General features: G+C 33.8%; 1 pseudogene; it reads right to left on the reverse strand.

Moving 5' to 3' along the window:
- Positions 1-307: 307 nt before the first annotated feature.
- LOC112825941 (large ribosomal subunit protein uL16-like) lies at positions 308-930 on the reverse strand (annotated as a pseudogene).
- Positions 931-18604: the final 17674 nt, after the last annotated feature.

An 18604-nucleotide genomic window follows, 5' to 3' on the forward strand; every position in this document is an offset into this window, starting at 1 on the left:
TGTAATAAAAGTCAAATACTATTAGAAAATCAGAACAAGAATTGAGGTGGCGATGTAAATGAGATTTCAAGGATTGAGGAGTTTGTGGGACCCAACTGGGTACATATAACCTGTTAATAAGTGAGTGTAGTACTTAAGAATGAAATAAAATATTATTTTTTAATTTATATGTAGTGGTTTTGCATATGAGTACTGAATTTTGGGAATTTATTATTTATTTATTTATTTATTTATTTATTTATTTATTTATGACAGGAAGTAGGTTTTATCAGTGGGCATGAATAGGGAGGGGACAGTGCCAAGGTTCTCATGAGTTCAGAGCCCACCATTTGTCCAGGGGGCCACAATTAGGGATATATTTAACCCCACGGCCATCTGGGATGAGCCGCTTTTCCGCCACCACGTCTTCAAATTCATCAGCATTAAACTTAGCCAAGCCCCATTTCTTGGAAATGTGGATCTTCTGGTGGCCAGGGAACTTGAACTTGGCCCTGCCTAGGGCCTCAATCTCATGCCCCTTGTTCTGCGGCTTGGTAGGGATGGACATGATGACTTGGCGAACGTGGACCCTGGCTACTGTGCCCTGGGGCTTTCCAAAGGCACCCCGCATGCCTTACAGGACGACATCCTGTTGATGTGGGTGCTGTGGAAGGGCTGGAGCTATCCTCGGATGTGAAAATCATCTTTGCCACAGCTTTTCACTATGTACATGTTGGCACAAATAAGGGCAGCCTCCAGGGCTTCAGGGGAGAGCTGCTTATATTCATCTGACGCCATGTGGCTGCAGAGAGGGAACTCATCCACTTTTGCCTTCTTCCACCCCAGGTCAAAGATGCAGATCTTGGCATCAGGGACACCTCAGCAGAGCAAGATTTTGGGATACGGCTTGTTCTTACCGTATGGTTAACACTGAGCAGGGCGGCAGCCCATGGAGACACCAAGATTTTCAGTGGTGCGCCGAAAGAAATGATTCTAAAGTTTTGGAATATTACAACTTATTACGTTGTGTAGACCTAGCTACTTAATAAATAAAACTGTTAAGGATTTATTTTGGCCTCAGAGCACTGTGAAAATATTACTGATAACAGAAAATTTGAGAACCAGTGGAGCCAGATTGTTTTCTATTTTTACTTTTGTTATTTACTGAAATTCAGGATTTTTTCATATTTTTCCAGTTCTATTGAGAAATAATTGACAAACATTGCTGTAGAAGTTTAAGGTGTACAGCATAGCATAATGGTTTGATTTACATATGTTGTGAAATGATTACCAGAATAAGTTTCGTTAACATTCAACATCTCATATAGATACAATGAAAAGAAAAGAAAAAAAGAAACACATTTTCCTTGTGGTAAGAACTCTTAGGATCTCTCCTTTAACAATTTTCCTATATCTCATACAGCAGTGTAAACTATGGTCATCGCGTGATACGTTACATCCGTAGTACTTATTTGTCTTTTAACTGGAAGTTTGTACCTTCTGATCACCTTCCTCTACTTTTAATTCTTAGAACTCTAGGAAACATTATTTATAGAAAAATGATGTGATGAAGCTGTTGATGTTACAAGAAATTATTTATGGAAGTGAATTTGTGGCCATGGTCCTAATCACTTTTAATTTGTTTACCACTAATAGAACTTGGAAACAATATTCAATTTGGATTTGTAACAAAAAAATATCAAAAATAGTGAGTTTTCAGTTTTGGGAAAATTTCAAGACATAGTTTTGAAACTCTTTGGATTTGACAAGACCCAGTTGAATTCTGCCAAGGCACTCTTTTTCCTAGTTTTTTAGGCTCTTGTGTATTTGTGGAGAAATTTAATCCTTATGTTACTGATTCATTTACACTTAACTCATCAAAGTATTTGGTAAATACATTTGATATCCAAAGAGCTTTATGAGAATTTACATCTGGAAATTCTAAAGTTTTATAAATCATTCTTGAACTTCATTTCTTTAAACCAGAAAGTCACATTTTTCTAAAGCATGTAGAACTAGAACCTCAAATTTGACTTTAATTTGGTACACTTCTGAAACCAAGTAAGAGTAAACTGAGTGAAACATTTTTGAATATTCCTCTTGTAAGGTATTTCAGTGTAGTGGATTTGGGTTTTCCCTAATGGCATAATAGTTCAATAATTAAAAATCTGAGTAATAGTCAAATATTTTATGTGTGTTGTTTTTTAATGGAAATGTTCCCTATCTGAGGATAAAAAATTGCATTTTAATCATTTTGAAAGCTCTCTTAGTGGGTAAATTTAACATGATAAGCCATATTGGCTAATTAGTTATCTGATTTTTCATTGGCAAAAACTTCAAAACCAACAAAATAGCCTGTGTCATAGTATTTTAAGTGTGATAAATGTTGTGTATGACCTCAGGAATGTGTCCTAAAGCAAGCAATGGTTAGCATGTTAAAAAACAAAAACTTTAAAAAATGCATTAGATCATGTCTGCAAAAGACAAATGTTTGTTAATAACACTGTGTTATTTGGCCTAACTTTTTTAATGTCCTAAACATAAGGCATTAATGAAATAAGATTACACTCTAAGCAAATACTAGATGTGAGTAATCTTATTTCTATTCAGCAATCAACTTACTAAAACAAAATGTGTAGTTCCCTTAGATACACAAAACAATGTAGTATCATCAGGACATTTATTAGGTAAACTGTATGAAGTTGCCATTTTTACATTAAAAACTGGTCAAATACAGGCAATTTCACATGGCTGAACCTGTATCTGGTCATAAACAAATCAGTATGGAAAGTATTGTTTCTAGAATTGCTCTACGAGGAAGATCCAGTTTACATATTTTAGAAAAATCTATTCATATTATTTTATTTTTTTTAATCCAAATATATTCTTAATCTGGGAAATGGACTTCAAACTTTGGTAGTTCTTCAAGTCTGTCAGTCAATGCAGCCAGGTTCCATAGCTTTAACCCATAGCTAAATCACAGTGGAATAAAAAATAGTACATTTAATTTCCTTCATGTTCTCTGTCTGCTCTGCGTCTATTGCCTTTGCTCTAAGACCCACGCTGATGGGACACTGATAGTCATAGAAGCAGAGAGAAAGGGGAATATGGTGAAGGACAGACTGGCTCATAAAACTTCCACAAAGTCGGACAGTTCCCTCTGCTCACATTTCACTGGCCAAAGCAAATTACATGACAACATCTATGGAAGTGAAGAAGCACACTGCTGCCAGGTGCCCGAGGAATGAGAGAACAGAATATTGGTAAACAGTTTTAATGACTGCAATCCTGACATTTTAAATTAGAGTTCTTATATATGAAAGATCTACTTCAGAATGCAAACTTGCAGTAATGCCTCATGTTATTCCAAGTACAACTAAATTACTAAAAAGTGAATGCTGGAGGTATAAAAATGTATTATGCATAAAATCTAGCAAAGACAGTAAAAAGTACTGTGAAGGATGGGGGAAAGGATATTTGTACCATTATCGTATTTGGATGAACTATCTTGTCCAGGCTTAAATTAGATTAACACTTACTGAAGTAAGTGAAGTAGGACTGTCATATAAACCAGTGGATATGATCTCAACCAGAGATGACGATTCTTCAGGGAGCCAAATAGACGGTTGACTGTGGCTTGCCATTGTGTCTACCTCAGTCAACTGGCTGATGTTGATTCAATTGAGACAGAGGGGAAAATAATAATCAAGCTCTTTATTTGATTTTTGCCTTTTGAGGGCTTATTGGATGCTTACAGAAATACATTGTCACGCACATTTGCCTTTCCCTTCTTTTTTCTTTTCTTATCTGTCACTGTATGATTTTAGCATCGCATTCTACATAGCCAAGGCCTGGAATAACAGACACCACCACAAAATGTATCATTTTGTTTTGTAAGGAAGCAAATTGTATATGCAAGATGGTCAAACAATTCATACACTAGTAGGAGTAAATTAATTAAATATCTTTTTACATGAGACAAAATAATTTCAAGAAAAAAATATAGATAATAAAAATTAAAGTTAATTTGCACAAATTGGGGTAAAGATTCAAACAAAAGACATTAACGGGTAGAACATTAAGTTTCTTTAGGTTAACCAGTTAACCAACTTAAGCAATTTTGAAATAACTATTAATGACATATTTAAGAATCTATAAGCATCAATATTGTAATATTCTAGCTTTTTAGATAAATTATTTTCAAATTAAATTTATTTCTTGATTCAAGAATCTTAGATCAAACACAGTGGTAGTATCACTAACTGCTCCCAGTGTAGTTATAAAAGGACAAAAGGGCTAAACCCAAGATAAACTCAAGGCACCGCAGGTCATTTCCTCTAGCATAGAGCTTCTCTTTGCGTGATTTAAAAGACATCTGATATTGCTATGGGGTGGAAAGTTGACTCATTAGAAAGGAATGTGAATGTCTTACTTAGAGACCTCCTTGCTGCCATGACAGATTATATTAGTCCAGCAAGCAACAGAGAAAACAGCATTAGTGAACCTGTATGTGAGTGGTCTGGTTGGTTTTATTCATTCTGATCTGACCACCTTCAGTTTTCTTTTTAAATGTAGCTATAGTTTTCTTTTGAAATGTAGCTACTCCATATTCAAGGAAGAGGGACCATTATGGCAACATCACACAACTGTTAAGGATTCAAATACTAGGTATTAAATTTAAAATATTACAGTAAATACATTGTTAATGTAAATAGAATGTCAGGCATATAATATAAAAGACCCAATGTTATTTTTCATAGAAGTACTTTCTTTAATTAGCCATCATTTATTAATGGCTGGAGTTTGACATTTTGCAATAAAATTTTAATCATTTTTAAACAACATGTTATTTTCCATGAGTGAGTCTCTGACTACTGGATAGGTCCAGAAATATTTTTATATTCTCTATTTCCTTTTGACTTTTTTCTTGGCATCTACGTTTGTATCATCTTGTTCTCCAGATGGTAGGTCCTTGCCTATGAGGCATGGCTCAAATATTCTGCTATTAACTTTTCTAGATCCTTCACATAATATATAACCTTATCCACGGTGTTTTATTGAGTTCACTCTCGGCTTTGTGGCTTCCATGGTATGACTGTCTGGAGATATTGTTTCACTTCAAAGGCCTAAATCAATCCCATTCTCATCTGCTGCTTCCAAGATCCAATTTTCACACTCCCACCAAGCAAGAGGTCAAATCAATGATTTTACCATCTTTTTTTTTCTTTTTCTTTTCTTTCTTTCTTTTTTTTTTTTTTATACATTGACATTCTTTTAAATGTTTTTAATGAGCCCAAAGTGCCAACAGGATCTTGGCCAACTTTTCCACGTTTACCTGTCTACTGTAATTCCATCTATTATTCAGCAAACCTCCAAAGAGTTATTTTTTTTATATTTTGTCCTTTATGCTTTCTATACATTGCTTAACTAAATTAAGTTAAAAGTTGAATTTAGTAAGCTATTTGAAAAGAAATGATCAATCTAATTTTTGAAAATTCTTTTCTATAAGGTCTTCATCAAGCAGATAAAGATTTCATATTTCTGTGAATTTATGATTTATTTTTTATCATAAGTAGTTTTTTTACCACATTTTAGCATTAAGAAAAAATATTTATCATTAGGAAAGATAAAAAAATTAGATTTCATGCACTTGGTTTAGTTTCTACCTTTCAATACATATTTACCCTCTTTAACATAGAGTTTTCTACTTTAAGAAAGAGTTTTGGTGTGATTTAATGTTGTCTATTAATTCCTTATGTTCAATGCTTGATAGGAGGAGACTTAAGGACCCCAATCCACAAAATATCATGAAGCTATTTCTCTTGCACTTATACCTGGAAATATCCTGGAATTTTTTTGTACTTTTCTCAATAACCTCCAACCCCCAAATCTCTGCCCACACCATAGGCAGTGACTCTTCACAACAGAGATAAGTTTATTATTTTCACAGACTTCAGCTAAAAGATATAAACATCTTATAGTGAGAGAAATTCTTCTACTCTCGTTCTAGGGATAAATTTTATTGGAGCCAAGATAAGCAACATATTTCTAAAAGAAGTTTCATTTAAAAGATGAAATTGAGTCAAAGAAAAAAATATTTATAAAATGTTATGGTTCGGACTTTTTAACAGATGCAAATATATTTTGCCTTTTTATTATTTTTTTTTTACCTCCCAATTTTATAGGATGGCTTTTTGTTGGTTTAATTCAGTATCTTAAATAAATGTATGCTAACTTTAAACAGTAAGTCCCAAAGCTATTTGCCAGTATTATTTTCAGATTGCACTTGAACTCCCTCCATCTTTATGTTAAACCTCATTCCAATGAACAGGCAAGACAAGATTGGTATAATATTTAAACAGAAACAAAGAAGGTTCTGTCCATAGCTGCAAATGATGTTGATGCAAAACCACTACCCTGGTACTGAGTGATGAGTGCTACCCAGATAAAGAGTCATAAGCACCAACAAGCATCATTTCGATAGTAATCCCAGGGAAGTAGAGCACTTCAGACATTCCTTAAGAGAAGATAATTGATACCAAGTTACACACAAGCAATTTACTACTAAAAGCAAATAAAATAGTTTGAGGATCTTTTATATTTCTTTCCCTTTGAAGCGGAAAATGTCCTATTCACTTAACAATAGGAGGAATTGTACTAAGAATCAAAAATGGAAGAGGAGATACGGCAACATACAGGATGAGATTAGCAGTTTGGTGTCTAATCATCTGAATGAATAACCAAGCTTAACATTGTTAAAATGTACTCGGTTGATTCACGGATCTGTACTTCTGAAACAAATAATGCAATATATGTTAAGGAAAAAAAAAAAGAAGATAGCAGGAGGGGAAGAATGAAGGGGAGTAAGTCGGAGGGGGAGACGAACCATGAGAGACGATGGACTCTGAAAAACAAACTGAGGGTTCTAGAGGGGAGGGGGGTGGGGGGATGGGTTAGCCTGGTGATGGGTATTAAAGAGGGCACATTCTGCGTGGAGCACTGGGTGTTATGCACAAACAAGGAATCATGGAACACTACATCAAAAACTAATGATGTAATGTATGGTGATTAACATAACAATAAAAATTATTTAAAAAAATAAAAATAAAAAATAAAAACAACCACAAAGTCAGTTATTAACAAAAAACAGTAAGTAAAGATGGTGTTATTTAGACACAGATTACAAGATTTAGGGCTTGAATAGTTAATGCCCTGAAAACTTCCCACCTATGAATGGAAATTAAAAAAAAATCATGATCATTTTAGACTATCACAGATTGAGTGATGTGGATCAAATTGTGCACCCCAAAATTCGTATGTTGAAATCCCTAAATCACAATGTGATTATATTTGGAGATAGGACCCATAGGAGGTAATTAAGGTTAAATGAGGTCATCAGGGTGGGGCCCTATTTTAATAGGATTAATGTCCTTATCTGAAGAGACACAAAAGAGTTCCCTCTTCTATTCTCCACATGAAGATCTGGCAAAAAAGGAGACCCTCTGCAAGCCAAGGGCAAAGCTCTCACCAGCAGTCAAATTAGCTAGCACCTTGATCTTGGGCCTCCTAGCCTGCAGAGATGTGCGAAATAAATTTCTGTTATTTAAGCCAGCCAGTCTATGCTATTTCATGATGTCAGCCTGAGCAGACTAAGGCACTGGAATTGGAGCATTTGATGGAATGTTGAGGACAAAGGAATTTGTAAGAATTGGTAATCAAGATTTTTTTTCTCTTTCCTTACTGCACAGTAATAAAGTCTGTTAACTCTTGTTCTTGCTGGAAGGATATGGACTATCATCATTGTTTCTTCAACGGTTCTAAAGATAATTCGGCGAATATGTTTTGAAAATTTCAGGTTTCAAGGTAAACACAAACCTTAACATGCAAAGTTTTTCTTAATTTGCAACCTTTAAACTTTATTCAAACTGTTTATATTCAGAAGAACAATTGCCACTGAATTCTGAGTCCAAACCATCAGAGTAGAACTTGCCACCTTGCCATTTGTGTTGCCCAGTTTTATTAATATATTGGGATTGCAAGAGTAAATTAATTTACTTACATGAAGTTGGTCATGGTCTAAGTCCGCAAATGTTCAATAGGAAATTTTGTGAGGGCATAAGTCAGAAAAGAGTACCAGAAACCAATTAAATATGCCAGAATTTCTTTTTCAATTGTAGGTATATTCTATTTATCATGCACTATTAGCAGTATGTTCGCCAAAAAAATAGAACAACATTGCTGACAAACGTTGTTGGGTTAAAAGTCCATTAATGAGCTTCTCTTACAAAATAGCTTCTTTCAACTTGAACGGCCATGTCTCTTCTAATGATTTAAACATGGTTCTTTAAATCTTAAAATCAAAACCAGGAGGTATAGTATAAATCACTGAAATTCAAGTTCTCTTAAGTGGCATATGAATGGTTACAAAAAAATACATGATTATTCCCTCTGCATTAGAGAACCTGAGAGCTCCTTTCACTTTCCTTTTAGATTCCATTTCTTCCTTTGGCAGGTGTCCAGTTAGGCAATGACATATATAAATTATCCTGTGTGGACAAAGAATTCTTCTAGGCAAGAAAGAGAAATGAAAACGAAGATGATGTCATAGACTAGAACTATATTTTAGAAAAGGAGAAAGGGAGTATTTTCATTTGGCTGTATCATGACCCATGCATTCTATCTTTGATATGTGAGGAATTGCACCATCTATGATCCCACATATCAGTGAGGTCTATGTACCTGGCACAGAGATAAGCACTTTACATGAATTCTTTTCTAATTTTTCACAAATTTCATTAGGTTGATAGTAGTATTGCCACAACATTAAAGATAAAGAACTGAGACTCAGAACTAGTTATGTAACTTTTTCTCAGTAACACTGCTAATTAATGGTGGTGCCACAGCTAAGTATCAAGTCTGTCTAGTTGAAATGCCAATGTTAATTTGCTTCCTTTTTATGGACTCTGTATAGAAATTGGCCTCCTCACCAATATCAGCCTACCGTTAGCAAACTTTGTTACCAGATAGGCAGGTCTTTGGGGATGTGGCAAAATACACACATGGAAAATTACACTTTAAATCAAATTAACAGAAAGTGAAAACAAATTTACCTTCTCATTTATGCTGCCATTTCCATTTCAATGATTTCTGGCATTCTTTTCCCAAGGTATTTGCAGCATCATTAGACAACTTAGATAAGGGAGCAGACCTACCAGCTTGGGTAGGTCAAGTCCTGGGGGGAACCGGTACAGCCCTAGGTGATAAAATGCATTAAGTCTGGGGAGCACAATAGTTTCAAGCAAGTTGTCAGCAGAGGCCTGAGATAAAGTAGTTGGTTTCCCAGTAGATGGCAGCAAAAGCAAAATACGTGTAGACAGTATGGCAGAATCTGGGTGATTGGGCAGAATCAAAATCAGAGAAACTCATGGGTAAGGAGCAGATGCAAAGGCAAAAGAGCATGAGATTCAGGATGTCAGTCTCCAGGTAACCTGACTGTTATTAGTAGAGGAGGGAACGAAATCTAAGGAAAATGGGGTACTAAATATTCATCATCACAGAGACAATGTTGACCCAACAAAGGCAGCAAAAAGGAATTGGGTTGGGGGATCTCCACAGTTACAAAAGTTTAACGCATAGAGGCTGACAAAAGTTTAACGCATAGAGGCTGATAAGCAGTGCACATGAGTAGGAACAAGGGCTAAGAATAAAAGGTTAGAGCTGAATCAAGAAGCAGAATCTGGTGGTATTGAATACCAAAATGAGCCTTACATCATCACACAAAATCCATAAGTTTCTTTCTTTCTTTAATTTTCCTGTTGATTCATCACCATTTCCTCTGACCACTCTAATCAAGAGCATTTTTACATGGAGACCATAACTAAAAATTGTAGCCTTTCTTCAATTCCTCTCTGCTTGTGTAACTCAATACCGTTCCTTCCACTCCTGGTCTTTCCTTTCCTTCCTTTCCTTCCTTTGAGTCCCTCTTTTACTACCCTTCTCCCTTCGAAGCAGGCTCTCAGGAAATTAGTCATCTTGCATCACAACATCACTTCTCATAGCAGCAGGCATTTGGGGCTGTGGCTTGATGGCCCAGGAAGTCTCATCACCATAACTGCCGATTGGTGAAAAAAAATAGATGCAGTCCACTCTTCTCTCCTCTTAAATACCATGTCCTAATCCCAAGGCAACGGAGCGGGGTTGTATCCATTACTCAGTGATGACCCTTTTTATTAAATTGCAGGATTCTTAGAGCATCAGAAGATGAACCATTAACCTACATTATATCTCAAAGAACAAAAATTATCTATGTGTTGAGGAAGTTCCTAGCAAGATTAAACTCTGTGTCAAATAGTAATTTGCTATTTTGGGTGTTGGGTAGAAGAGCTTAACAACAAGGAAGAAACAAAAAAGATAAACATTCCTTTCTCCATTGATTCAATATTTTTCTGTTTCCATTTTAAAAATTCTGCTAACTACTTCAGAATGAGTAATCTAGGATTGAGAAATCCAACAATACTGTTCTAATCATAGTAGGGCATATGCAAAGTGTATTATTGTAGTGTGTAAGCCTTACATTGCTGATGTATACATTTACAACCATGACAGTGAATTTTATTAATGTCCATGATATTGAGGAAGTCCAGGTCCTTAAATTCCACATTTTCCTTAGGATTAGTGTGTTTTTTTCAAGGGGCTCCAAATTTTCATATCACATCCCCTGCATTGATATTACATTTCAAATGTCCTAACTTTGATGTTTCCAAACAATTTTTTAAATAATTAGCTATAAATATATGAGAAAACTTAAATATAATAGTTAACTCATTTTGAGAAATTAACGACAAACACGTATCAGTCAAATTCAGTCTTTAATTTCTTTTTAAACTGTTTCCTCTCTTGAAACAAAAGAGTAACTAGAACCTGGAATTCTACAATTTAGTACAAAATTTTTCTTTCATTGACATGTACACAGTCTGGTTGAGGTGACTAATTTCAATTCTAATAGATATGGTAAAGTTTCTCATACAACAGGGATCAACAAACTTTTTCTGTAAAGAACCAAATAGTGAATATTTCAGCTTTGGAGGACATATGGCTTCTGTTTTAACTACTTAACTTTGCCATTGTAGCAGGAAAGCCGCCATAGACAATATGCAAAAGTATGAATGTGCCATGTTCCAATAAATCTTCATTTACAAAATTAGGTGACAGGATGAATTTGGTCCACAGGCTGTAGTTTCTGACCTTAGCATGAGAATTTCTCTCTTACTGCTTTGACCTTAAATCATTTCCCAAAACTTTGTAGGAAGCTGTATATATAACTAGTATTATTATATGGAATAGTTGAGCATGTTTGTATTCACGACATCTTATCAAGTTCATGTAGATATTCATAGGCATCTGACCTATTTTTCTCTTCCAGTTTTATAGATAGAAATGTTTGGCCTGATGGCATAGTTAAATAAGAAGGACACAATACAAAACAAAAGTATCTATAATAAACATTTTCTCCTTCTTACTTTTCTGTATAAAACAGTCTCATAGAAAACCAATGCCATTTATGGAGTTACGGAATGTTAGATGAGAAGGGACTTTAGTGATCATTTAGTGTAAGTTCCTATTTTGCAGATGAGGATACTGGCATAAATAAATTGATTGTTCAAATCAATATCGATAGGGAAAACAAGACAAGCAAACCCAATTCCAGAGTTCAAGTCTAGCCTTCTAACCCTTTGGTATAGTGATCTCACAAAATCCAGTAACATTTTTAAAATCTCTCATAATCACTTGGTAAGTAGGAGTAGAGGAGAAGAAGCAGCCTAACATTCTGACTATTTACCAAGATTCAAACAATGGTGGTTTAATTTCTCTGCCATGCTCTGAAATTGACTCAAAATGAACTTGTATTTTCCTCACTTTGTCAATATTACCAGTTATAAGACATTATATATTTAGTGAAATATAAACAGCGTGTTTATTCCATTTCAGCAATGGAAGCTGCACACTTCCCTTGTAAAAAGTATCCCTTTAACAATAAAATCTATAGAGGCAAGAACTAATTCATTTCTATAAATCTTTATGTGATCTCTTCAGTGTTAATAACAACCCAGCTTTGATCTGCATCTTATCTTTTAGAAAAGTGAAGGTCAATCTAGTTTTGGTTGTAGCGTGTGTGTGCGTGTGTGTGTGTGCGTGCGTGCGCGTGTGTGTGTTCCCCTGTGAGCTTATGGAGATGAGCAGAATGTGTGCGGAATGTGATCTCCATGAGGGTACCAGAAGCTGGATGTGAGGTTGCTAGGCAATTTTCCCTATTGTTTTAAACAAAGTGCACAGGGCTGGCCGCAGCTGTCAGAGTTCCTGGCTCTTAAGAATAACAGAGCTGAAAAACACAAAGAACAAAGGTCTTCCACAATAAATGGCAATAAATAACAGGAACTTTCTGTGCCAGTAAATGCAGGCACTTGGATGTTAAAGCAATTAATAGGGTTAACAAATACAAGAGGTCATTTGAATTCTATTTGTTGTCAAATACTTTTTTCCCCTGGACACTTTAATTTAAATGGTAAGACAGTCTGAAAAGAGAATGGTAGACTGCAATTTTAATAAATTATTCCTTTAAAATCACCATTTTCTTGCTTCCTTATTTTTATTTTATTCACGCAGAATTTCACCTCAGGAGCAACAATATAAACCTTACTCTAAATATGTTTTGAAGATTTTAAGTAGAAACAAATTCTACATTTTATGTTAAAAAAAAAAACAGTTCGTTCAATTGAACTATCTCCTTAAGACTCTATTTTTACCCCTTTATATAAACCACATCCATTCTTCAACCTTTTTCTCTTTATCATGGAGGTGGTTACACAATGCTATACACATAGTGAAATTGAATAGAGCTACACACACACATACACACACATGAGATCATTTATAACGGTTGAAATCTGAATAACTTTGATAGGTTCTATTATTGTCAATTTCTTGGTTGCGACAGTATACTGTAGCTGTGTAAGAGACTGCCATTGGCCGAGGTTGTGGTGCATGAGACTTGTCTATACATAGCTTTGCAAATTCCTGTGACTCTAGAATTATTTCAATATAAAAGTTTTCAAAACAAAACAGGTCCTTAGTTTCTAATATTTCAAAATTAGAGATTTTTTTTCCTTAAACCATAAATCTTAGTCTTGTTAGTTTACTTCCTATCAGTGTGTGGATGGTTCTTTCCTTCAGCTGATTTGTATTTGAGCACCCATTTCAAAATCAATTTGAAAAGATGGAACTCAGATATTTCCGGCCAATCAAATTTTTGATATATTACTGGGCTTAAAGGTTAGTTGTACAGTGATTTTTTAAAAAATCTATTAAAAATAAATAAAATCTATTTATGGAATCTGAACTTTTGAGAAATCTGAAATCAAGCATCATTCTGAATGGAATGATGGCTTAGGAGTTTGTATACTAAGAAACAAGTCTTTTCAAACCAACATTCTTTGTTTTTCCAAGCGAGTGTGTGTGTATTATAACTTTTCATTTTGAAATAAATATAGATGTTTTTGGAAGTTGCAAAGATAGTACATAGAGGTTCCATGTATACCCTTCACTCAGCTTCTCCTCCCTTCTCCCACAATGATTACATCTTGTATAACTATAATAAAAATCAAAACCAGGAATTCATATTGATACAGTGTTTATGCAGAATTCTATGTTACTTTAACACACATATATGTAGACTCTTCTAACCACTACCTCAATCAAGATTAAGACCTTTTCCATCATCACAAAGAAGTACTGGTGTTGACATTTTATCAATTTATATGGAGTGTAGAAATTTCACCTCCTCTCCAGGCTCTTACTCTTCCATTACTCATAATATAATTATCTTAAATATTCCTTTACAGATATTGATATCCATATCAGATAATGTTACATTTTATGCTCTGTCAAATATAGTTCAAAATACTCAAGAGGAGAAGGAAAATGTATTTATATTCACTTTTTTTCATTATTCTCTCTTCCTTCTTGATGTTTTAAAATGCTTTCCTTATTGTTTTTCTGTTTAAAGAATTACCTTTTTCCCTTCCTTTTAAGGGAGGTCTACCAGTGATAAACTCTCTTAGTTTTCCTTCTTCTGAGAATGTCTAATTCCCCCTTCACTCCTGAAGGATATTTTTGCTGGATATAAGGTTCAGGGCTGATAATTCTTTTCTATCAGCATTTGAAAAATGTGTCACTTCTTTCTTGCCTCCATGGTTTTCTGATAAAAAATATATTGTCATTTGAATTGTTTTTTTTCTTACAGTCAAGGTTTAATTTCTCTTGCTATTTTCAAATTTATTTCCTTTTCTTTACTTTTCAAAGTTTCCTTTACTTTCCAAAAGTTTTTTTTATTTGATGTTACTGCTTATTATTTCAAATAGTATCTGTATTTACTTTTGAAACATTTCCCATGGAATACAAGCATAAAGTAAGAAAAGTCATTAAAACTTCCAAATTCAAAAAGCATGTAGTATGTTACAAAACTCAGATTTTACCCATTTTTTCCCTATTTCTTATATTCCTAACTCTAGGCTTCCCACATTTGCACACAGCTCTTAACCAATTAGGTTTTGTTGGTATTATTGTTGTTGTTGTTTTTACCGATTCATCACCTACATATAACACCCATTGCTCATCATAATTGTTCCAGTCAGTTTTTAGGCATTTAGAGATTGAAGATGAAAGGTTAAATACTAAACTGTCACTTCTTTGTTACTAGCCACACTAATACATAATAAGCCTTTTCATATTCCCATTAAACACTTATTTTATTTCATTACTTCAAAGCAATCAGCCTGTCTCAGAAATTTCATTTCCTTTTTTTGTCCTTGGTGTCTTTCTACCACAATTAAGACAGACAATTAAGCCCACAACATCATACTTATAGGCAGGAGTGGAGGCTTTTGGGTTTTTTTTTAAGTCTTACTTCCTCCTCCCAGAAATTAAGTAGAACATATAGGGTCCTGAGTCTGAGATTGTTTTCCTACAATGTGAAGAATTGCAATGTAAATCAGAATAGGCAAACTTGGTTTTCAAGTCTTTTTGAATTACTCATACTTGAATGTTTGAGGGATAATCTGAAAAGGTGTGAGTAAACTATATTGTTTGAAAAGAAAGTACAAGTTTTATGTAGTAAACAAAACATTTTTCTTCTTGTAGAAAAGCCTTACTATAAACTTAGTCTAAGTCTTAAGCTAGCCAATGTTATAAAGTCCATGCTTAAAACAATAAATGGCTAGCCCATACCTAATTAGTCTGTAGGTAATATTGTAAGTACAGCAGTGTTATAAGAGTACTTCCACTGATGATAAAGAACATTCTGGTGTCTGTCAACAAAAGAAACTTTCAAGACAGGTAAACATAATTTCCACACATGCCATTAGAATTCTACATAATGTCTGTGTGCACTACATGCTCTTCCAGGAATAATAGAGTGTCTCTACTCCTCATATTAAAATATTTATCTAAGTGTTAAAATAAAATTTTGAAGAGCTTTCTGGGAATTTTATGGTTTAGGCAATTGAGTTCTAAGAAAGCACTCTGTACTAGTTTCAAGGAATTTATTTTCTTTTAAGACTAATGACTGAAATTAAACACTTCCCTTCATAATTTGTAAGATGTTTATTATGTACCTACAGGTTGTCACACTTTGGGGATACAAAAATAAACAAAATGAGTCTTGTCAAGCTATGGTAGCATGAGGTAGGGCTCCTAACCTGTGGGAGTTGTGGATATTAAGATAGTCAGAAAAAAAACTTCCCAGAAAAAGGATGGTATTTCTATTAGTCTTAAAAATATGGTGACATTGAGAGACTTGGGGGTGACAGTAATTATTTTATATTTTATTTCAGAGTAATAAATTACAATCTTATTTTTTTATATTTTCCACCTCATTTGGTTCAAGGTGAGAAGAGAAAGAAAAACACAATGAGAGGTAAATGTTATGTGCCAGGCATTGTTTTAGATATGTTATAAACAACAAATCATTTATTCTTCAAAATTAACTTGTAAGTTATATTACATTATTATCATAATCATTTATAAGATGAGGAAATGGAAAGACCAAGATGTTCTAAAAGCCAATGGGCGATTTTTAAATTCGTATAGCTGAAACTAGAGCCTTCATTTTTTTTTTTATTATGTCTCTTTGGCATAGGGATTATTTTTAAAGATATTATCCATTTATTTGAGAGAGAGCGAGAGAGGTCACACAGGGAGAGGAAGACTCGCCACTGAGGGGGCGCCCAATATGGAATTTGACCCCAGGACCTTGTGATCATGACCTGAGCCGAAGGCAGACGCTTAATCAACTGAGCCACCCAGGCGTCCCAGTTAGCTACCACAATATATAGTTGGAAATGAATACAAGTACTGGAACTAGACAGAACAGCTATCAAACCTTATCTTTACCATTTACCTGTTGTAGAATCTTGGCAACTGACTTAATCTTTTAATGCCTTTATCTTTAAAATGGGAGTAATACTCTCATCTTAAAAATTTTGTGATTAAAGATAGGTTAATCAAAACTTTCAACACTCCCTAAAAAGTCAATAAATATTAGTTGTTTTATGATGTTATAAAGTTTTCTTTCTAAATATATAAAATTAAATTTTATTTGAGCATTTTTCTCCTTCTAAATGTGACCAATACTTTTTTTTTTAAAGATATTGATACATACTCCATCTCTCCAATGGAACTTAGTGCATTTTTTTCCCTCTCTCTCTCTCCCTATCCCATCTGTATCTCCAACTTCATCTCTATCCCCAGGAGCCTTATGTTTGACATTTGCATGTCTTACTTTATCAACATCTCTCCAATATGGACCCTCTACTCTTGCCATCTTAAATGACCTGAAATATGTTGTGCTCATTCATCACTGTACAGCTTTGTTCCTTTTGTTTTCTCTGTCTGGAATGTATCTATCCAGTGTCTTCAATCTTATTCAAATATTCAAACCAGAAGATTTAGTTGAAATCCTGGTCATTCAACAAAGACGTCGTCCTATTTATTCTGTTTGACAATATAACTCAGTATCCTCTTATAGAATGCAACAGAAGTTCTCTTAAGCCCCATTACAAGGGATAATTGCATTTCCTCGGAGTACCTGGTTTACTTTTGGCTTATTTATACTGCCAATCATATAATAAATTTTTTGTATCTATGTTTACCTGGTTCTTAGGAACTCTGAGCCCAAATCTGTGGTCCATTTTAGCAGCTGTAAAATATTTGAAAGCATGCTAATTACTACTGTAAGTTGATACATGGATTAATTAACTAATTTTGCTACCCTATTTCTCCTTCTTCCTACTGTATATATTTATATCTTAATTATTGCATGTATTATATTCTAAATGTGCAATAAAATTTTATCTCACAGAAAGTAACCCTACAAAAGGAAACCCCTATGAAATCACTGAAAAATAGAAAAAATAATATAAAACAAATTTAAATTATCTGTAAATAACCAATAACAATCCAAAATATCACTTCAAATATTTGGATCTATTCACATTACATTTTCTATGAATTTTATTTGGTTTTGATTATTTTAACAAGCTTGAAATGTGCCAAAATATAATTTTATATTACATTTTTAAAATTAATATTATATGAGTATTTTCATGTCATTAAACATTCTTTGAAAACATGATATTTAGTGGTTTATAATGAATGTATCATCATTTAATTAAAGTATTTTCATATGGCTGAATAGTTATGCTATGTTCAGCAGTAGACACATTATTACCATGACAAATAGCATTGTGTTAAATATCTTCATTGTTAAATCTTTAGGTTCACATTCTTCATGTAAATTAATGGAAGTGAAAGTCTTAATTCATTAGTTGTGCATATTTCAAAAAGGATTAGTACTTGTCAAATTTCTCTTCACACAATTTCTTTATTAATTTGATACTTGTGGGCATTGTAATTCGTTGTATATTTATACTATATGTGTTCCTATAAATCAACATCTTTGGAAGAAGATGTATGAGTAAATACATGAATTAATATATGAATGGATATATTTCCAATCTAAATTTATCTCTCCTCTAAAACCATGTATGAATGATATGTGTTTCATTATTTCACAGCGTTTTGTTTTATGTTCTTTTTCTATCTTCTTTTAGCACTGATATCATTTTTGTCTCTTGAAATCATTAGAAAGACTCTTGAAGAAGTAACTACTTATGTTATTTCTTCCAAATCTCTGTTTTTATCGTATTTGTAGGAATATAGTTACAAGCCATAGTATACTTGTTGGCTGACAATTAGACTTCACAGTTCACACACACACACACACAAAAACACAACAAAACAAAAACAAAAACAAAAAAGAACACAAACCTTTATCAGGAAGTAGTATTTATTGTAGTGAGAATGCAAATAGCCACAGACTCTCTTGTCCTGTAATCAACAGTAACATCATGACAACTAAAAATAATCTCCCCTTACACTGCCCTCATCCAAGAATGTTAGACTGTGACAACATCACATTAAATTCTTTCCTAAATTCTGTTCATAACCTCTCATGTGTCACACTTCAGGACATTGAATACTTAGAGTTTCTAAACAACATGACAATGAGATC

This window comes from Callorhinus ursinus, unplaced genomic scaffold, assembly GCF_003265705.2.
Source record: "Callorhinus ursinus isolate GAN/ISIS: 27379988/994484 unplaced genomic scaffold, GSC_fseal_2.0 scaffold4, whole genome shotgun sequence".
In the NCBI taxonomy this organism is placed as follows: domain Eukaryota; kingdom Metazoa; phylum Chordata; class Mammalia; order Carnivora; family Otariidae; genus Callorhinus; species Callorhinus ursinus.